The 18,774-nt window shown below is 49.7% G+C and overlaps 1 protein-coding gene across 10 annotated transcripts in view; it reads right to left on the bottom strand.

Moving 5' to 3' along the window:
- LOC123774077 (protein FAM110B) overlaps positions 1–18,774 on the bottom strand; it is a 119,640-nt gene that overhangs the window by 27,530 nt on the left and 73,336 nt on the right. For 5 of the 10 annotated variants that reach the window (XM_069318770.1, XM_069318769.1, XM_069318768.1 and 2 more), the window contains one exon: positions 13,144–13,177. The exons of the other annotated variants lie outside the window; for them this stretch is intronic. The gene's annotated coding sequence lies outside the window, so the exon portion shown is untranslated. The remainder of the gene's footprint in view (positions 1–13,143; positions 13,178–18,774) is intronic. 10 annotated transcript variants of the gene reach the window in all.

Raw genomic sequence — 18,774 nt, 5'->3', positions numbered from 1 at the left:
ATATATATATGTATATATATATATGTATATATATATATGTATATATATATATATATATATGTATATATATATATGTATATATATATATATATATATATATATATATATATATATATATATATATATATATATAACTGATATATATATATATATATATATATATATAACTGAAAACTCACACCCCAGAAGTGACTCGAACCCATACTCCCAGGAGCAACGCAACTGGTATGTACAGGGACGCCTTAATCCGCTTGACCATCACGACCGGACAAAAGGAAGTGATAGCCGAGGCTATTTGAGCCACTTCCCCGCCGGCACTCGGATGGTAATCTTGGGCATAGCATTTTATGAAATCACCTCATTCTTTGGGGCACACGTGAGGAACACAAATGCAAACAAGCCTGAATGGACCCCAGGACTATATACAACTGAAAACTCACACCCCAGAAGTGTGTATATATATATATATATATATATATATATATATATATATATATATATATATATATATATATATGTGAGAAAGCTGCATGAACGCGCAAGCCATATATCACTAAGAACTCTTTGTTCTTATTGATATATGGGCAGAGACGATCACCAATGATCGTCTCGAAAAAATGGATTTCGAGCGGGAAGATCGTGCCTCTCACAGCTACTTGAGCTCTACGAAAAAGTCACCGAGGCATTAGAAGAAAAACAGAATGCTGATGTGATATACACGGACCTCGCAAAGGCTTTCGATAAATGTGACCATGGCGTGATAGCACACAAAATGAAGTCAATGAGAATAACCGGTAAAGTAGGACGCTGGATACTCAGTTTTCTGTCAAACAGGACTCAGCGAGTAACGGTCAACCATATAAAATCTAGTCCAAGTGCAGTTAAAAGCTCTGTACCTCAGGGTACAGTCCTTGCACCGCTGCTTTTCCTTATTCTCATATCAGATATAGACAAAAATACAAGTCACAGCTTCGTATCATCCTTTGCAGATGACACAAAAATCAGTATGAAAATTATCTCGGCTGAAGACATTGAAAAACTTCAAGCTGATATTAATAAAGTTTTCGACTGGACATCAGAAAATAACATGATGTTTAACAGTGATAAATTCCAGGTACTCAGGTACGGTAAAAATGAGGACCTTAAACATAATACTGGGTACAAAACACAATCAAATGTACCCATAGTAGGAAAACAGCATGTGAAGGATTTGGGAATAATGATGTCTGACGACCTAACGTTTAGGGAGCATAACCAAGCAAATATTGCGACAGCCAGAAAAATGATGGGATGGATTACGAGAACTTTCAAATCCATGGATCCCATCACGATGGTTGTACTATACAAATCACTTGTGCAGTCCCGTCTTGAGTACTGCTCAGTACTCACTTCCCCCTTCAGAGCAGGATAGATTGCTGAAATAGAGAGAATACAGAGAACATATACGGCACGCATAGACGAGATAAAACACCTAAATTATTGGGATCGTCTCAAAGCTCTCCAAATGTACTCACTAGAAAGAAGACGAGAGAGAGATCAAATAATATACACCTGGAAAATACTGGAGGGACAATTACCAAATCTACACAGTAAAATAACAACATACTGGAGTGAACGATATGGAAGAAAATGCAGAATAGAACCAGTGAGGAGCAGAGGTGCCATAGGCACAATCAGAGAACACTATAAACATCAGAGGTCCGCGGTTGTTCAACACCCTCCCAGCAAGCATAAGAAATATTGCCGGAACAACCGTTGACGTCTTCAAGAGGAAACTAGATTGTTTCCTCCAAGGAGTGCTGGACCAACCGGGCTGTGGTGGGTATGTGGGCCTGCGGGCCGCTCCAAGCAACAGCCTGGTGAACCAAACTCTCACAAGTCCAGCCTGGCCTCGGGCCGGGCTTGGGGAGTAGAAGATCTCCCAGAACCCCATCAACCAGGTATCAACCAGGCAACATAACGGGTGTGGGTGACCTGGAGGCGGGTGTGGTGGACGGGAGGGGAGAGGTGCGGCCCCACACTGGGGGTGGTGGTGGTTCACGCCACTATCCACCTGACCAGACCCGCTCGCTCGCTGGCCCGGTTATCAACACAACTGCCTGATGCCTCCGCCTCCTGGTGGCCTCTTGCCGTACTTCCAACACTCACGGGACGACTATGTAGACACGACCCACTCACGGTACGAATTCACACGTGTCGTAATACCAACACTATCACTGGCGGGGTCACCACCAACACTATCACTGGCGGGGGTCACCACCAACACTATCACTGGCGGGGTCACCAGCAACACTATCACTGGCGGGGTCACCAGCAACACTATCACTGGCGGGGTCACCACCAACACTATCACTGGCGGGGTCACCACCAACACTATCACTGGCGGGGTCACCACCAACACTATCACTGGCGGGGGTCACCACCAACACTATCACTGGCGGGGTCACCACCAACACTATCACTGGCGGGGTCACCACCAACACTATCACTGGCGGGGTCACCACCAACACTATCACTGGCGGGGTCACCAAGACTGGTCAATAAACACTATTCAACACCACTAATGATCAGCGGATGTAACAGAAAACACAAATAAATAAATTTGTCCCGGTGGCACAGTCGGGTTTGTTCCCGACGTATAATCGAGAATTCCGGGTTCGAATCCCGGGCGGCACAGAAATGGTTGGGCACATTTCCTTTCACCTAATGCGTCTGTTCACTTAGCAGTGAGTAGATACTCAAGAGTTGAGTCAACTTGCTGTAGGGTTGCATCCTGCGCGGGGTCAATAATTTGGCCTAGGAAGTGGAGGGGGGATAAAAGAGAAAGGTGTATGTATACACTCTGGCTTCCTGTCCCCTGACACAATGAATTAAAAAACTAACTACAAAAATTAAAGTGTTGCTCGGCTTTTAACGTACAGGGAGACAAAATCTCTCTGCAACATCTGTGTCGTGTCACGTGTGTCACGTGCCTGTGTCACGTGTGTCACGTGGCCGTGTCACGTGTGTCACTTGCCCGTGACACGTGTGTGTGTGTCACGTGGCTGTGTCATCCCTGGCCACTGTGGTCGAACACAGGTGTGTGTGTGTGACACGTGAGAGCCACGTGTCATCCCTCACTGGGATATCTTCCTGTGTCACGTGAACCGACGGGTCTCAACACACACGTAACTCCTCCTGGTGACACAGTCGTAACTACGACAGGTGGTGGTAAGCGAGGCGGCGCCCAAGCCTGAGCACTCCACCAGGTGTAAACACCGCCAGCAGGAACAGTCGTAACTACGACAGGTGGTGGTAAGCGAGGCGGCGCCCAAGCCTCACCACTCCACCAGGTGTAAACACCGCCAGCAGGAACTGGGTCAAGTTCTCTAACATTACAATGTACAATGTTCGGTCATTAGACCCTTCAGACCAGCCACTATCAGGTACCTGTAACTACACAATTACTGTATCCTCTCCCGTGTAGGTGAGGATGTCCTCATACTGTCCTCATAATGCATCAGAAGTTTGACGGTGCTGGCGCCTGATCTCATGGTCCTGTATGAGTAATCATCCTGTGAGATGGAGATCTTGGTATACTGACATAGCTACTGGCTCCTGACACAATTGTAACCCATCCTATAGCCTAAGGGGGGAGCCACCTAAAAGCCCAGGCGGCCAGGCTAATAATGAAACAAGGTGTCTACCTGCGCTCTCTACGGGCAAGGTCGAACAATGATCTGGGGCCAGTTACACAAGCACTCACGAATCTGTACAGCTTTTCTCAATCTTTGGCGGCTTTGTTTACAATTATTAAACAGATAATGAGCTCCGAAACACCAGGAAGCTGTTTACAACAATAACAATGGTTGATCGGCAAGTTTTAATGCTTGCAAACTGTTTAATAAATGTAACCAAAGGCGTCAAAGGTTGAGGAAAGATGTACACGTTCGTAACTACTTGCGTAACTGCTTGGTGAATTTGGCCCCTTGACTACAGTACCTTCACAAAGGCAAGTGAAGAATTTGGTAGGTAAGCAAGTGTCTTTAGAGGATAATCGCCTCATTGTACATCTCCCAATAACAAATGGTCTTTCATTTGGAGGTATCAACAAATATCTGTGCTCCCTTAGCTGAAGGTAAGCCTCGCAACTCTTCCCTAGTTGAAGGTAACCCTCGGAGCTCTCCCCCACAAAGAGCAAAACCGCCCGAGTGCAAGAAATACCCGCGACAATTACTCTTACCTTACAAAACTCAGGCAAGTCACCTTGGGACCTTCACTCGCGGGGAGTGTTGTTGTTTATTGTACGGGGGAGTGTTGCCCCTCACGCTGCCTTCACCAGGCACTGGCTGCCTTCACCAGGCACTGGCTGCCTTCACCAGGCACTGGCTGCCTTCACCAGGCACTGGCTGCCTTCACCAGGCACTGGCTGCCTTCACCAGGCACTGGCTGCCTTCACCAGGCACTGGCTGCCTTCACCAGGCACTGGCTGCCTTCACCAGGCACTGGCTGCCTTCACCAGCATAATAACCGTGGGTACCTACGCATGTTTGTACCCAGTACCGTTAAGACAAGTCTGGAGTTGAAGCTGAAAACTAGCCAACTTCTGTAGGGTTATTAGGGCCACCAACCAGCCTTGTAATCTGACTCTCTGCACCTATTTTCATTTTCAAATTACGACTTTTTATACCGAAAATATGCCAATTACTGAAAACGGTGAAGGGTCATATTTTGCCCAAACCCCCTTGCAGTTTTCAAAATATCGTAAATGTCCGAAATTTGACTCCTGAGCGTGATTTTTGAGCCGAATTCTGACTCTCTGCACCTATTTTCATTTTCAAATTACTACTTTTTACACCGAAAATATGCCAATTACTGAAAACGGCGATGGGTTCATCATTGAGTTTCTTAATATTAATAGCCCAAAGTAGCCCAACTTGCGTTCAAACTAGCCCAAAAAGTCGCAAGTAGCGAAATTAAAAATTTGGGAGCGTGGGGCTCTCAAAAGTAGCCCAATTCGCTACTTGTAGCCCAATCTGGCAACCCTGCCTTGTACTGACCAACCACCAAGTATACCCTGCCTTGTACTGACCAACCACCAAGTATACCCTGCCTTGTACTGACCAACCACCAAGTATACCCTGCTGGTATACTCCACCACCAGAGCAAATGTTATGCGTTACGTAACACGTAACATTTGCCTTTTGTTGATTATATATGTGATTGAGAGTTGATTAGATCTGCCATTAATAAAAGTTTTTAATGTCAACATCCAGGAGTGTAATAGTCAAGAGATTAGTGTTATATTTACAAGTAAGAATAAGTGCTGATCTATAGAGATGCATACTAAAGACAGGGTCTTATGCGAACTAGGTTGTTACAAGACGTTGGCTAGTTCGGCATGTGCTGCTGCTGTGGCTTTACCTCTGGGTTTGTAGCTATGCTGCCTACAATGTTTCTCTCCCTTGTTGAATCCCCTGTGTGCGCGTGAGACGGAGGCAGGAGGTAGACACGGTCAATTCTTGCCCTTTGGTATCCCTTTCACCCATGTGGTCCACACCTTCACCTGCAGCAGTCCCCCCCCCCCTCCTTTGTGGTGCAACCCTCACTCCCCCCCCCCCCACCACCACTACCATCTCTGTCTTCACCACCACCCTATCCCCCCCCCCTTACACCCACCACCCTGCTGGGGAGCTACCCACCTGTACACCAGCTGTGGCTGGTTCACTCTCATCCATCCAGGACACACACCTGGCAGGCTCAGCACTCAGCTGCAGGTGTGTACGTAAGCATAGTGTGTACTCACCTAGTTGTGCTTGTCGGGGTTGAGCTCTGGATCTTTGGTCCCGCCTCTCAACTGGCAATCTACTGGTGTACAGATTCCTGAGCCTACTGGGCTCTATCATATCTACACTTGAAACTGTGTATGGAGTCAGCCTCAACCACATCACTGCCTAATGCATTCCATCTGTTAACTACTCTGACACTGAAAAAGTTCTTTCTAACGTCTCTGTGAATGCCTTATTTGCCTCTGCCTTATTTCCTCCTTTATGGAGTGGTGCTATCTCTGCTGTTTTTAGTATGTCAGGGATAACGCCAGTATCTAGGCTTTGTCTCCAAAGAATGTGAAGGGCCTGCGATAGTGGTTTTTTACAGTTCTTGATGAATATGGAGTCTCAAGAGTCAGGGCCTGGTGCAGAGTGCCTAAGCATACTGTCTATGGTTTCTTCAAAATCCAGTGGGGATAGGGTGACATCTGATATATGATTTGATGTTGGTATCATATCAATGAAAAATCAATCCATAAAATATTTCTGTGAAGTCTTGGTTTATTTGCTCCCAGTTTATCTGTTTATTATTGAAGTTGAATTTACTGAAATCTCCTCCACCGGGAATCTGGACTGGGTTTGAAGGTCTATTCCCCATGCTTGTCAGAACTTCAATTAAGTTGTTATCTGCGTAACATGTATTTGTAATCATTATGTTCCTAATCAATTCATCATTATCAGTGAAAATAAGGTCCAGCGTGTTCTCCTTCCTAGTTGGTTCTACTATTTGCCTCCTGTGACTTACATACATTTAGGATATTTAGACAATAACTACATTTAGGATCTCTATTTTAATTATCAGCACTTCCACCATATTGTTTGTGGTGTTTAGCAGCTCAGTACAGATGAGTGTGTCCTTGATGTAGAGGCTGACCCCACCCTGTAGCCGGTGTTTCCTGTCACATCTGAAAAGATTGTACTCTGAGATCCATATTTCCCCATCATGGTAGTCCTTGGTGTGGGTTTCCGTTAGGGGCTGCAAACACTGCATTTGCCTCATGTACGAGGCCATTTGTGCACTTTGTTACATTTGCGTGTTTTTATACCCTGAATGTTGGCAAATAAAAATGATGTTATGTTTCTGGAAGTGTTGGATGCTCTACTTGGTGTTAATATCTGAGGCTCTGGTAAGGTATGTTGATGTGACCTTGTGTATGAGCTCCCACACACCACGGTTCTTGTTACACCCACACACCACGGCTCTTGTTACACCCACACACCACGGCTCTTGTTACACACACCCACACCACGGCTCTTGTTACACCCACCCACACACACCACGGCTCTTGTTACACACACACACCACGGCTCTTGTTACACACACACACCACGGCTCTTGTTACACACACACACCACGGCTCTTGTTACACACACACACCACGGCTCTTGTTACACACACACACCACGGCTCTTGTTACACACACCCACACACAACGGCTCTTGTTACACCCACACACCACGGCTCTTGTTACACACACCCACACACCACGGCTCTTGTTACACCCACACACACCACGGCTCTTGTTACACACACACACACCACGGCTCTTGTTACACACACACACACCACGGCTCTTGTTACACCCACACACCACGGCTCTTGTTACACCCACCCACACACCACGGCTCTTGTTACACACACACACCACGGCTCTTGTTACACCCACACACAACGGCTCTTGTTACACACACACACCACGGCTCTTGTTACACCCACACACCACGGCTCTTGTTACACCCACACACCACGGCTCTTGTTACACCCACACACCACGGCTCTTGTTACACCCACACACCACGGCTCTTGTTACACCCACACACAACGGCTCTTGTTACACCCACACACCACGGCTCTTGTTACACCCACACACCACGGCTCTTGTTACACCCACACACACCACGGCTCTTGTTACACACACACACACCACGGCTCTTGTTACACCCACACACACCACGGCTCTTGTTACACACACACACACACCACGGCTCTTGTTACACCCACACACACCACGGCTCTTGTTACACACACACACACACCACGGCTCTTGTTACACCCACACACACACCACGGCTCTTGTTACACACCCACACACACACCACGGCTCTTGTTACACACCCACACACACACACCACGGCTCTTGTTACACCCACACACACCACGGCTCTTGTTACACCCACACACACCACGGCTCTTGTTACACCCACACACACCACGGCTCTTGTTACACACACACACACCACGGCTCTTGTTACACCCACACACACCACGGCTCTTGTTACACACACACACACACCACGGCTCTTGTTACACCCACACACACCACGGCTCTTGTTACACACACACACACACCACGGCTCTTGTTACACCCACACACACACCACGGCTCTTGTTACACACCCACACACACACCACGGCTCTTGTTACACACCCACACACACACACCACGGCTCTTGTTACACCCACACACACCACGGCTCTTGTTACACCCACACACACCACGGCTCTTGTTACACCCACACACACCACGGCTCTTGTTACACCCACACACACCACGGCTCTTGTTATACACACACACCACGGCTCTTGTTACACCCACACACACACCACGGCTCTTGTTACACACACACACACACCACGGCTCTTGTTACACCCACACACACCACGGCTCTTGTTACACACACCCACACACACACCACGGCTCTTGTTACACACACACACACCACGGCTCTTGTTACACACACACACACACACCACGGCTCTTGTTACACACACCCACACACACCACGGCTCTTGTTACACACACACACACCACGGCTCTTGTTACACACACCCACACACACACCACGGCTCTTGTTACACACACACACACCACGGCTCTTGTTACACACACCCACACACACCACGGCTCTTGTTACACACACCCACACACACCACGGCTCTTGTTACACACACACACACCACGGCTCTTGTTACACACACACACACACACCACGGCTCTTGTTACACACACCCACACACACCACGGCTCTTGTTACACACACCCACACACCACGGCTCTTGTTACACACACACACACACCACGGCTCTTGTTACACACACACACACACCACGGCTCTTGTTACACACACACACACACCACGGCTCTTGTTACACCCACACACACACCACGGCTCTTGTTACACACCCACACACACACCACGGCTCTTGTTACACACACCCACACACACACCACGACTCTTGTTACACACACACACACACCACGGCTCTTGTTACACCCACACACACACCACGACTCTTGTTACACACACACACACACCACGACTCTTGTTACACACACACACACACCACGGCTCTTGTTACACCCACACACACACCACGGCTCTTGTTACACACACCCACACACACACCACGACTCTTGTTACACACACACACACACCACGGCTCTTGTTACACCCACACACACCACGGCTCTTGTTACACACACCCACACACACACCACGACTCTTGTTACACACACACACACACCACGGCTCTTGTTACACCCACACACACACCACGACTCTTGTTACACACACATACACACCACGGCTCTTGTTACACCCACACACACACACACCACGGCTCTTGTTACACCCACACACACACCACGACTCTTGTTACACACACACACACACACCACGGCTCTTGTTACACAATCCATAAATTTTCACACTTTTTTGGGGGGGAGATAGTGTGATTGGAGCCCGAGGGGGGGGGGGGGGGGGTGTTGCTGGAGGCGTGCCAGATTAAAGGGACCGACCACCCTTGTAGCCCCCAGCACCACCACCCTTGTAGCCCCAGCACCACCACCCTTGTAGCCCCAGCACCACCACCCTTGTAGCCCCAGCACCACCACCCTTGTAGCCCCAGCACCACCACCCTTGTAGCCCCAGCACCACCACCCTTGTAGCCCCAGCACCACCACCCTTGTAGCCCCCAGCACCACCACCCTTGTAGCCCCCAGCACCACCACCCTTGTAGCCCCCAGCACCACCACCCTTGTAGCCCCCAGCACCACCACCCTTGTAGCCCCAGCACCACCACCCTTGTAGCCCCCAGCACCACCACCCTTGTAGCCCCAGCACCACCACCCTTGTAGCCCCAGCACCACCACCCTTGTAGCCCCCAGCACCACCACCCTTGTAGCCCCCAGCACCACCACCCTTGTAGCCCCCAGCACCACCACCCTTGTAGCCCCCAGCACCACCACCCTTGTAGCCCCCAGCACCACCACCCTTGTAGCCCCCAGCACCACCACCCTTGTAGCCCCAGCACTACCACCCTTGTAGCCCCCAGCACCACCACCCTTGTAGCCCCAGCACCACCACCCTTGTAGCCCCAGCACCACCACCCTTGTAGCCCCCAGCACCACCACCCTTGTAGCCCCCAGCACCACCACCCTTGTAGCCCCCAGCACCACCACCCTTGTAGCCCCAGCACCACCACCCTTGTAGCCCCAGCACCACCACCCTTGTAGCCCCTAGCACTACCACCCTTGTAGCCCTTAGCACCACCACCCTTGTAGCCCTTAGCACCACCACCCTTGTAGCCCCCAGCACCACCACCCTTGTAGCCCCCAGCACCACCACCCTTGTAGCCCCTAGCACCACCACCCTTGTAGCCCCAGCACCACCACCCTTGTAGCCCCCAGCACCACCACAGACTACCACAGAGAGAAGGGTGACCGCTACGAGACACAATAAGGTCGGCTGGACCATTATAATGCAAGAGGAAGACGGCTCAGCGGGGTATACCCCCCCCCTCCCTCCACCCCATCATACACCCCACTGGCATACATCATACAGGGGGCTGGGCGGACACGTGCTGAGCATACACACGACACATACTGATGTGTATTCCAGAGCACGTCACGGGGACACGCCCACCACACCCACCCACCTCCTAGTGTATCAACACGTGGGGATACATGGCCCCCAGTACCACCACGTGTCATCAACACGACCCCCAGTACCACCCCGTGTCATCAACACCCCCAGTACCACCCCGTGTCATCAACACCCCCAGTACCACCCCGTGTCATCAACACCCCCAGTACCACCCCGTGTCATCAACCCCCGCAAGCACAACTAGGTGAGAACACAGATACTGAATGGGAGATGAAGTCCTTCATGAAACGGAGAGAGTCAAAGATCTAGGAGTTGATATCACGCCAAACCTGTCTCCTGAAGCCCACATAAAAAGAATAACATCTGCGGCATATGCGAGGCTGGCTAACATCAGAACTGCCGTCAGAAACCTGTGTAAGGAATCTTTCAGAACTTTGTATACCACATATGTAAGACCAATCCTGGAGTATGCGGCCCCAGCATGGAGCCCGTACCTTGTCAAGCACAAGATGAAGCTGGAAAAAGTTCAGAGGTATGCCACTAGGCTAGTCCCAGAGCTAAGAGGCATGAGTTACGAGGAAATGTTGCGGGAAATGCACCTAATGACACTGGAAAAATGAAGAGTAAGGAAGACATGATCACTACCTACAATATTCTCGGAGGAATTGACAGGGAAGATTAGGATAAATTGTTTAACACGGGTGGGTCGCGAACAAGGGTACTCAGGTGAAAACTGAGTACGCAAATGAGCCACAGAGACGTTAGAAAGAACTTTTTCAGTGTCAGAGTAGTTAACGGATGGAATGCATTAGGAAGTGATGTGGTGGAGGCTGACTCCATACACAGTTTCAAATGTAGATATGATAGACCCCAGTAGGCTCAGGAATCTGTACTCCAGTTGATTGACAGTTGAGAGGCGGGACCACAGAGCCAGAGCTCAAATAGGCGATTACACACACACACACACACACACACACACACACACACACACACACACACACACACACACACATACACACACACACACATATATTGGGTGAGTACAGGGGGCCTCGCGGCTGATTGGACAGCGCTCTGGGATCGAAGTCCTAAGGGCCTGGGTTCGATCCCTGGCAGAAACAAATGAGCAGAGTTTCTTTCACCCTGATGACCCTGTTTACCTAGCAGTAAATAGGTACCTGGGAGTCAGACAGCTGCTTCCTGGGATATAATAAAGGCAAATTAGAAAGGCGGGGTCCAAGAGCTAATAGCTCGATTCTTCAGACACAAATAATAAATACAATACAGAGAGACCATACCAAGTTAAGACACACTTGACACACAAGGTGTATAAGAGTGAGCAACACCCGGTGATGAATACCTTACAGTCAAGGACACTAACTGTGGGAGTACAGGCGGCTCTGATGAGCAGATCATCACAGCCACAACAACAATGTCTTCTGCACTTGTACCTCATAACCACCACAGACCAACCTCACACCTCTCACACAAGGCATCACCACCCAGAAGGAAGAAATCTTAACTCTAGTACTGAGGTATTCCCTCTCCCTCTCTCCCTCTCTCTCGTTTCCTCTCCCTCTCTCTCTCTCTCTCTTTCTCTGTCAACTAGTCAGTGGACTTAGCTGTGGTTAATGTGTTTATGCGCCTCTCAGGTGCTACACACAGGTTGCTACACTGCCCAGGTGTTCAGTCGCTGGGTAGTGATCTGTGCGGTAGGTTCATCTTAGTTCCAGGCTATTACGTACTTGTTTAAGGACTTACTAACTTATGGTTTATTTGGTCTCTGCTAACTTCTTCCATTTTTGCTTTTGTTTGGCGTGTTGTTGTTTGACTTTTCATTGTTTGACATGTGGTTGTTTGACATGTGGTTGTTAGTCACGTGGTTGTTAGTCACGTGGTTGTTAGTTACGTGGTAGCCTGGTGGTCCAAGACGGCCTCGCTAACCAGCCCAGATATATTAGTGTTCTGGAGGGTCGACACACGAATCACATTTCTACGGGTATGGGTTAGGTCGGCCAGGTCGGGGACCGGGCCGCGGGCACGTTGAGCCCCGGAATCATCGCAAGTAGCTTGGATAATATTTATTCGTCGATTTGGATTCCAGCTGGCGATTGTGTGAGTAAGTTTCTGGTGACAATTGTTAATAATATAAAGTGTAAGTATTGAGAGTTGCCTCAACCCGGCCTCTCAAAGCCTCGTGTTGGTCACGGACTACACCAATGAATTGTAAATGTCACGTATATTACTAATATTAAAGTCCTGTAATATGGACGTTTTCTACAGTTCAACTCACTAGGTTAGGTGGGTTGCTTGGGTTGGTATGTGTGTGGTTAGACACAAGAGTTGCACTCTGTAACAAATGCAACTGTTGTGTGTGACCAGGAGGTGAAGCAGGCCACCTTGGAGGCAGCGAGGTGAGGTGTAGTAGAGGACACGTGTGTATACTCACCAGGCACCAGGCCGCCACACCACTCGTCGATAACCTGCAAAGGAACAGTCTTTCTTAACACATGTGTACACATCTGTCTTACTGGCATGAACAGCAGCAGCAGGAGCAGCAACAGGTGCAGGAGGAACAGGAACAAGAGCAAGAGAAGGAGCAGCAGGAGGAGAAACCACAAGATAATAAGAACAAACAGAGAGAGACAGCAGCCTACACAACTAGTATAGGCCACTGTGGAAGAAGAGGAGCAGGGGGAAGGTGAAGGCAGCCCAGCAGCAGCAGGAGGGGGGCCTCTGGGGGTATTAACCTGCCCACCACTACCACCCCCACCACCACCACCACCACCACGTGTCCAGGCCTTCACACGGGGCAACAACCTCCACTAATACTCTCGCTCCTTCGGTAACAACGTTTATAATACGTGTCTTCATAATAAATAACATGTCAACATTACCCTCCACTACTACAACCAACTCGTCAACACTGAGATATCTGACACAGCCGTGTATCTGACACAGCCGTGTATCTGACACAGCCGTGTATCTGACACAGCTCTATACACGCGTCTAGTGTAGGCCAATCATGGCCTGACACGTCACACATTTATCTAACCGTTCGGTACTTGAATCATCGGGGATTGAACTTGGGCCTGCTATTGATGTAGTGACCTTGGTCTGCTGATGTAGTGACCTTGGTCTGCTGACGTGGCGGCCTTGGTACCTGTCCTGCCCACCGCCGCTGCCCAACACTACCACCACTGCCCTACAGACCCACATATCTAAGAACTGGTGGCCTTGCCCGCGCAGCAACCTCTTGGTATCACAATCCTCCCATAATCCTGTAGTATTATAAAGATGACCATTGTTCCATAGACAGACAGAGGAGACAAATCTGAGAGACAAAGTACTTCCTGTTGTCGATTTACTTGGAAAGCTTCAAGTTGTGGCTACTTAACAACTTGATATCTTGTGCATTAGATATATTGAAGACACTTAAGTGATGCGAAGGTGGACGAGTGGTGAACCTGTCCTGGTGGGGAAGGTCAGGTGGTGATGGACCCCGACGCTGGAATGTCCTCCTGCAGGTGTGCTCCCCATCTTGAGTATAGTAATCCAGGGAATAATAGTTTTACCTCTACAGTGCCAGTCAAGTCTGAGGAGTTCTTCAGTTCAGTCGTGTTTGTCATTGCTGCTTCCACCAGCCGCGTTACTACTAGGGCTGGAGCAGTGTGTACTCACCTAGTTGTGCTTGCGGGGGGTTGAGCTCTGGCTCTTTGGTCCCGCCTCTCAACTGTCAATCAACAGGTGTACAGGTTCCTGAGCCTACTGGGCTCTATCATATCTACACTTGAAACTGTGTATGGAGTCAGCCTCCACCACATCACCCCCTAATGCATTCCATTTGTCAACCACTCTGACACTAAAAAAGTTCTTTCTAATATCTCTGTGGCTCATTTGGGCACTCAGTTTTCATCTGTATCCCCTTGTGCGTGTGCCCCTTGTGTTAAATAGCCTGTCTTTATCTACCCTATCAATTCCCTTCAGAATCTTGAATGTGGTGATCATGTCCCCCCTAACTCTTCTGTCTTCCAGCGAAGTGAGGTTTAATTCCCGTAGTCTCTCCTCGTAGCTCATACCACTCAGCTCGGGTACTAGTCTGGTGGCAAACCTTTGAACCTTTTCCAGTTTAGTCTTATCCTTGACTAGATATGGACTCCATGCTGGGGCTGCATACTCCAGGATTGGCCTGACATATGTGGTATACAAAGTTCTGAATGATTCTTTACACAAGTTTCTGAATGCCGTTCGTATGTTGGCCAACCTGGCGTATGCCGCTGATGTTATCCTCTTGATATGTCCTGCATGAGACAGGTCTGGCGTGATATCAACCCCCAAGTCTTTTTCTTTCTCTGACTCCTGAAGAATTTCCTCTCCCAGATGATACCTTGTATCTGGCCTCCTGCTCCCTACACCTATCTTCATTACATTACATTTGGTTGGGTTAAACTCTAACAACCATTTGTTCGACCATTCCTTCAGCTTGTCTAGGTCTTCTTGAAGCCTCAAACAGTCCTCTTCTGTTTTAATCCTTCTGATAATTTTAGCATCGTCCGCAAACATTGAGAGAAATGAATCTATACCCTCCGGGAGATCATTTACATATATCAGAAACAAGATAGGACCGAGTACAGAGCCCTGTGGGACTCCACTGGTGACTTCACGCCAATCGTAGGTCTCACCCCTCACCGTAACTCTGCTTCCTATTGCTTAGGTACTCCCTTATCCACTGGAGCACCTTACCAGCTACACCTGCCTGTCTCTCCAGCTTATGTACCAGCCTCTTATGCGGTACTGTGTCAAAGGCTTTCTGACAATCCAAGAAAATGCAGTCCGCCCAGCCCTGTGTGTTACTACTAGGACCTGGTGCAGTGTGAGAGTCAGGTGTTTCCCCAGAGAGAGCACGGCAGTGTATTCAACAACATACATGTTTTAAATTGCTCGCCTCGGACCAGTACCCGGTATTTACTTCATGCCCCTGAACCAATTAATTTGCTCTCTTTCCAGTATTGTGGCGGTGGACCCCATTACCAGAAGCCGCCACCAACTGGGACCCAGTTGTTGTGGAGGTTGTGGAGGAGGAGGCGACGCGCGCAGAGACGGCCGTTGATCCTCCTGACTTTCCCGCGTCATTGCAAGTCAGCGCCTCTCAACGCCTCAGTGAGCCTCTTCCCCCAACACCTTTCTCTCTCTCGCAACACCTCAAACTTTTTATACTATAAACACTCGTGTCTGGTCTGCAACCCGTGACGGGTCTTGGCAACACTAATGCTGGTGTGTATCTTCGAAGGTTCAACACCCTCCACCCACACACCCCCACACACACACACCCACACACACCCCCACACACACCCCCACACACACACACTCACTCTCACTCTCTCTCTCTCTCTCTCTCTCTCCGTTGGACACATCTCTCAGTCCTGGCGTCGTCTTGGTGTTGGACACCCTCGAAATATAGTCAGATTCTGCTCGTGTGCTCTGGCAAGGTATAGGTTCCACCCTGGTGCTATATACTCGGTCTTGTGTAGGTTTGGTACAATATTCTCAATGGTTCCTTATCTATATTTCCCACGGCAGGTCACGCCTCGTACATACAGGTGGGTTATACACACACACCTCGTACAGACAGGTGGTTTATATGTGTCCCCAGGCGCGTGTATTGGTCAGCGTCACTCACCCAGAGAATGAACACCCCAGCAACGGGTACTGGCTCATATTAGCCGGATGCACGCACTCCCCACTAGTTGTGTGAGGTATCCACACCCGGCACTCTTCCTTGGACACCAGGGCTACCGTTCAGTAAGCGTGTACGCCTACCACTTACCACACCTGTCATCTGTTCGACAATCACCGTGGCTGTGTTTACATTCATTAAACTCTTTACGAGCTGTTGGTGGTCCACTGGTCACTGTAGGCTGTGGCGACACCTGTGACACAGCCCACTGGTCACTGTAGGCTGTGGGACACCGGTGACACAGCCCACGTCACGCCCAGACACCCTCAGGCAGATGTTACTGGCCGTGACCGTGGCCATCACCAGCCAGTGGGTGTGAGGGCCACCTGGTGCTTGTCTGTGATGCAGTGCTACGCCTGCCACAGATGTCTTGACCCCTCGCTACTGCTGCTGCTACTGGTACTGCTGGTGCTGCTGCTGCTGGTGGTGCTGCTGGTGCTGCTGCTGGTGGTGCTGCTGCTGTTACTAGTGCTGTTGTTGTTGTAGCTGTGTTGGCTTCCAGCTCCGCTGCTGGTGACTCCAGACCCGTCCAGCCGCGGGCCAAACATTGCGTCACCAACTGGCTCTGGGGATTACCCATTCACCACAAGGAAAAAATGGTGACCGATTAACAGTTGCACCATTTAAGACCCGGTAGACTAAATAAGGAGAGGCGAGGAGCGAGTGTATACCCTAAGATACAGGCGATGACAAGTGTAAACACCAGATTGTGACAATGACACCTGGGCTGGTGGTGGTGATACAGTGGTGACCAACATGACTAACACGTGCCTCTTCCGCGTTCCCCTGACTGAACACCTCACACTGAGAGCGAGACACTGCCAGTACCTGCTGATCACCACTTACAAGTAAACACTTGTAAGTGGTGATTGGGAACCACTTCTTGTTTACAAGTCTATTGTGACTCCCCACGTGTGTCGAGGGAGCCTCCACGACGCCCTTGTGGGCTCTAGTAACGGCTCTTTCTTTTCATATATGTAGGCATCCATCAGTCTCAGGAGACTGTGGAGTTGGGCTCTGGTTGTCGGTCTGGAGTGGCCTCTCCAGGGCGCAAAGCCAGGATAGGCTGATATGGAGAAGCTGTTACCCATGCAGCAGGTCGTGGTAGTGGTCACCCGCTACCACCACTGCAAGGTATATAATAAATCACTTATTATATACCTTGCGGTTACCTTGAGGTTATTCCTAGGATCAATGTCCCCTCGGCCCGGTCGAGCCAAGGGGAGCACCCACCAGGCCTCCTGGTTGGTGTTCTGGACAACCACACTGTTAGACGCCGCTGTTCGCAGTCTGACGTAAAGAATTGATATACACAGTTAGAAAGTTAGAGTTGTTCTGGGGTGAGTGAAGCAGGTCTCGAGTGAGCTTCCAACCAGGCCACACTGACTAATGTACAAAATACACACTATTACCTTACTTGGACGTTCGATCCCCGACGGTCCAGGTGGATAGGTACCATCCATCCTATCCCAGCAGCTTGTGCTTATATCCAGTGGTGGTGGTGGTGGTACTGGGCTAGTGCTCTCTCATAACTACCTCACCACCGCTTATATCACCTCAAGACATATACTAAGTATCAGGATTTATGTATTACAACCACCACCGTCACCACCACCACCACCACAACCACCACCGTCACCACCACCACCACCACAACCACCTCATGTTTGTGTGAGCGAGGCGGTGTAATGGGATGGGTCCCTCGTCCCTGCTCTACCCAGTGGTGTCTTGGGCGTCCAGGGACGGAGCGTCCAGGGACGGGGCGTCCAGGGACGAGGCGTCCAGGGACGAGGCGTCTGGCCTATTGCGCCGTGATCTGCTTCTGGACCTGGGGCCAGATTCACGAAGCAGTTACGCAAGCACTTACGAACCTGTGCATCTTTTCTCAATCTTTGGCGGCTTTGTTTACAATTATTAAACAATTAATGAGCTCCGAAGCACCAGGAGACTGTTTATAACAATAACAACAGTTGATTGGCAAGTTTTCATGCTTGTAAACTGATAAATAAGTCAACCAAAGCCGTCAAAGATTGAGGAAAGATGTACACGTTCGTAAGTGCTTGCGTAACTGCTTAGTGAATCTGGCCCCAGGTCTGTACTGTGGGGTTCACTAAAGCCTGGGACCACAAGCAAGTATTGTGGTCTGTTGTGTTTCCCCCCTATACTGTACTGCTGTGTCGCCACACCACCACCACCACCACATCCCCGCCACCACCACACGCCACCACCACCACCACACGCCACCACCACGCCACCACCACACCACCACCACACCACCACCACTACCACATCCCCGCCGCCGCCACCTCCACCACAACAAAGATGCAGGCGGGTAGAGGGAGC

The sequence above is a fragment of the Procambarus clarkii genome, chromosome 91 (assembly GCF_040958095.1).
Source record: "Procambarus clarkii isolate CNS0578487 chromosome 91, FALCON_Pclarkii_2.0, whole genome shotgun sequence".
Classification (NCBI taxonomy): domain Eukaryota; kingdom Metazoa; phylum Arthropoda; class Malacostraca; order Decapoda; family Cambaridae; genus Procambarus; species Procambarus clarkii.
This window is presented reverse-complemented; position numbering and strand designations above follow the sequence as displayed.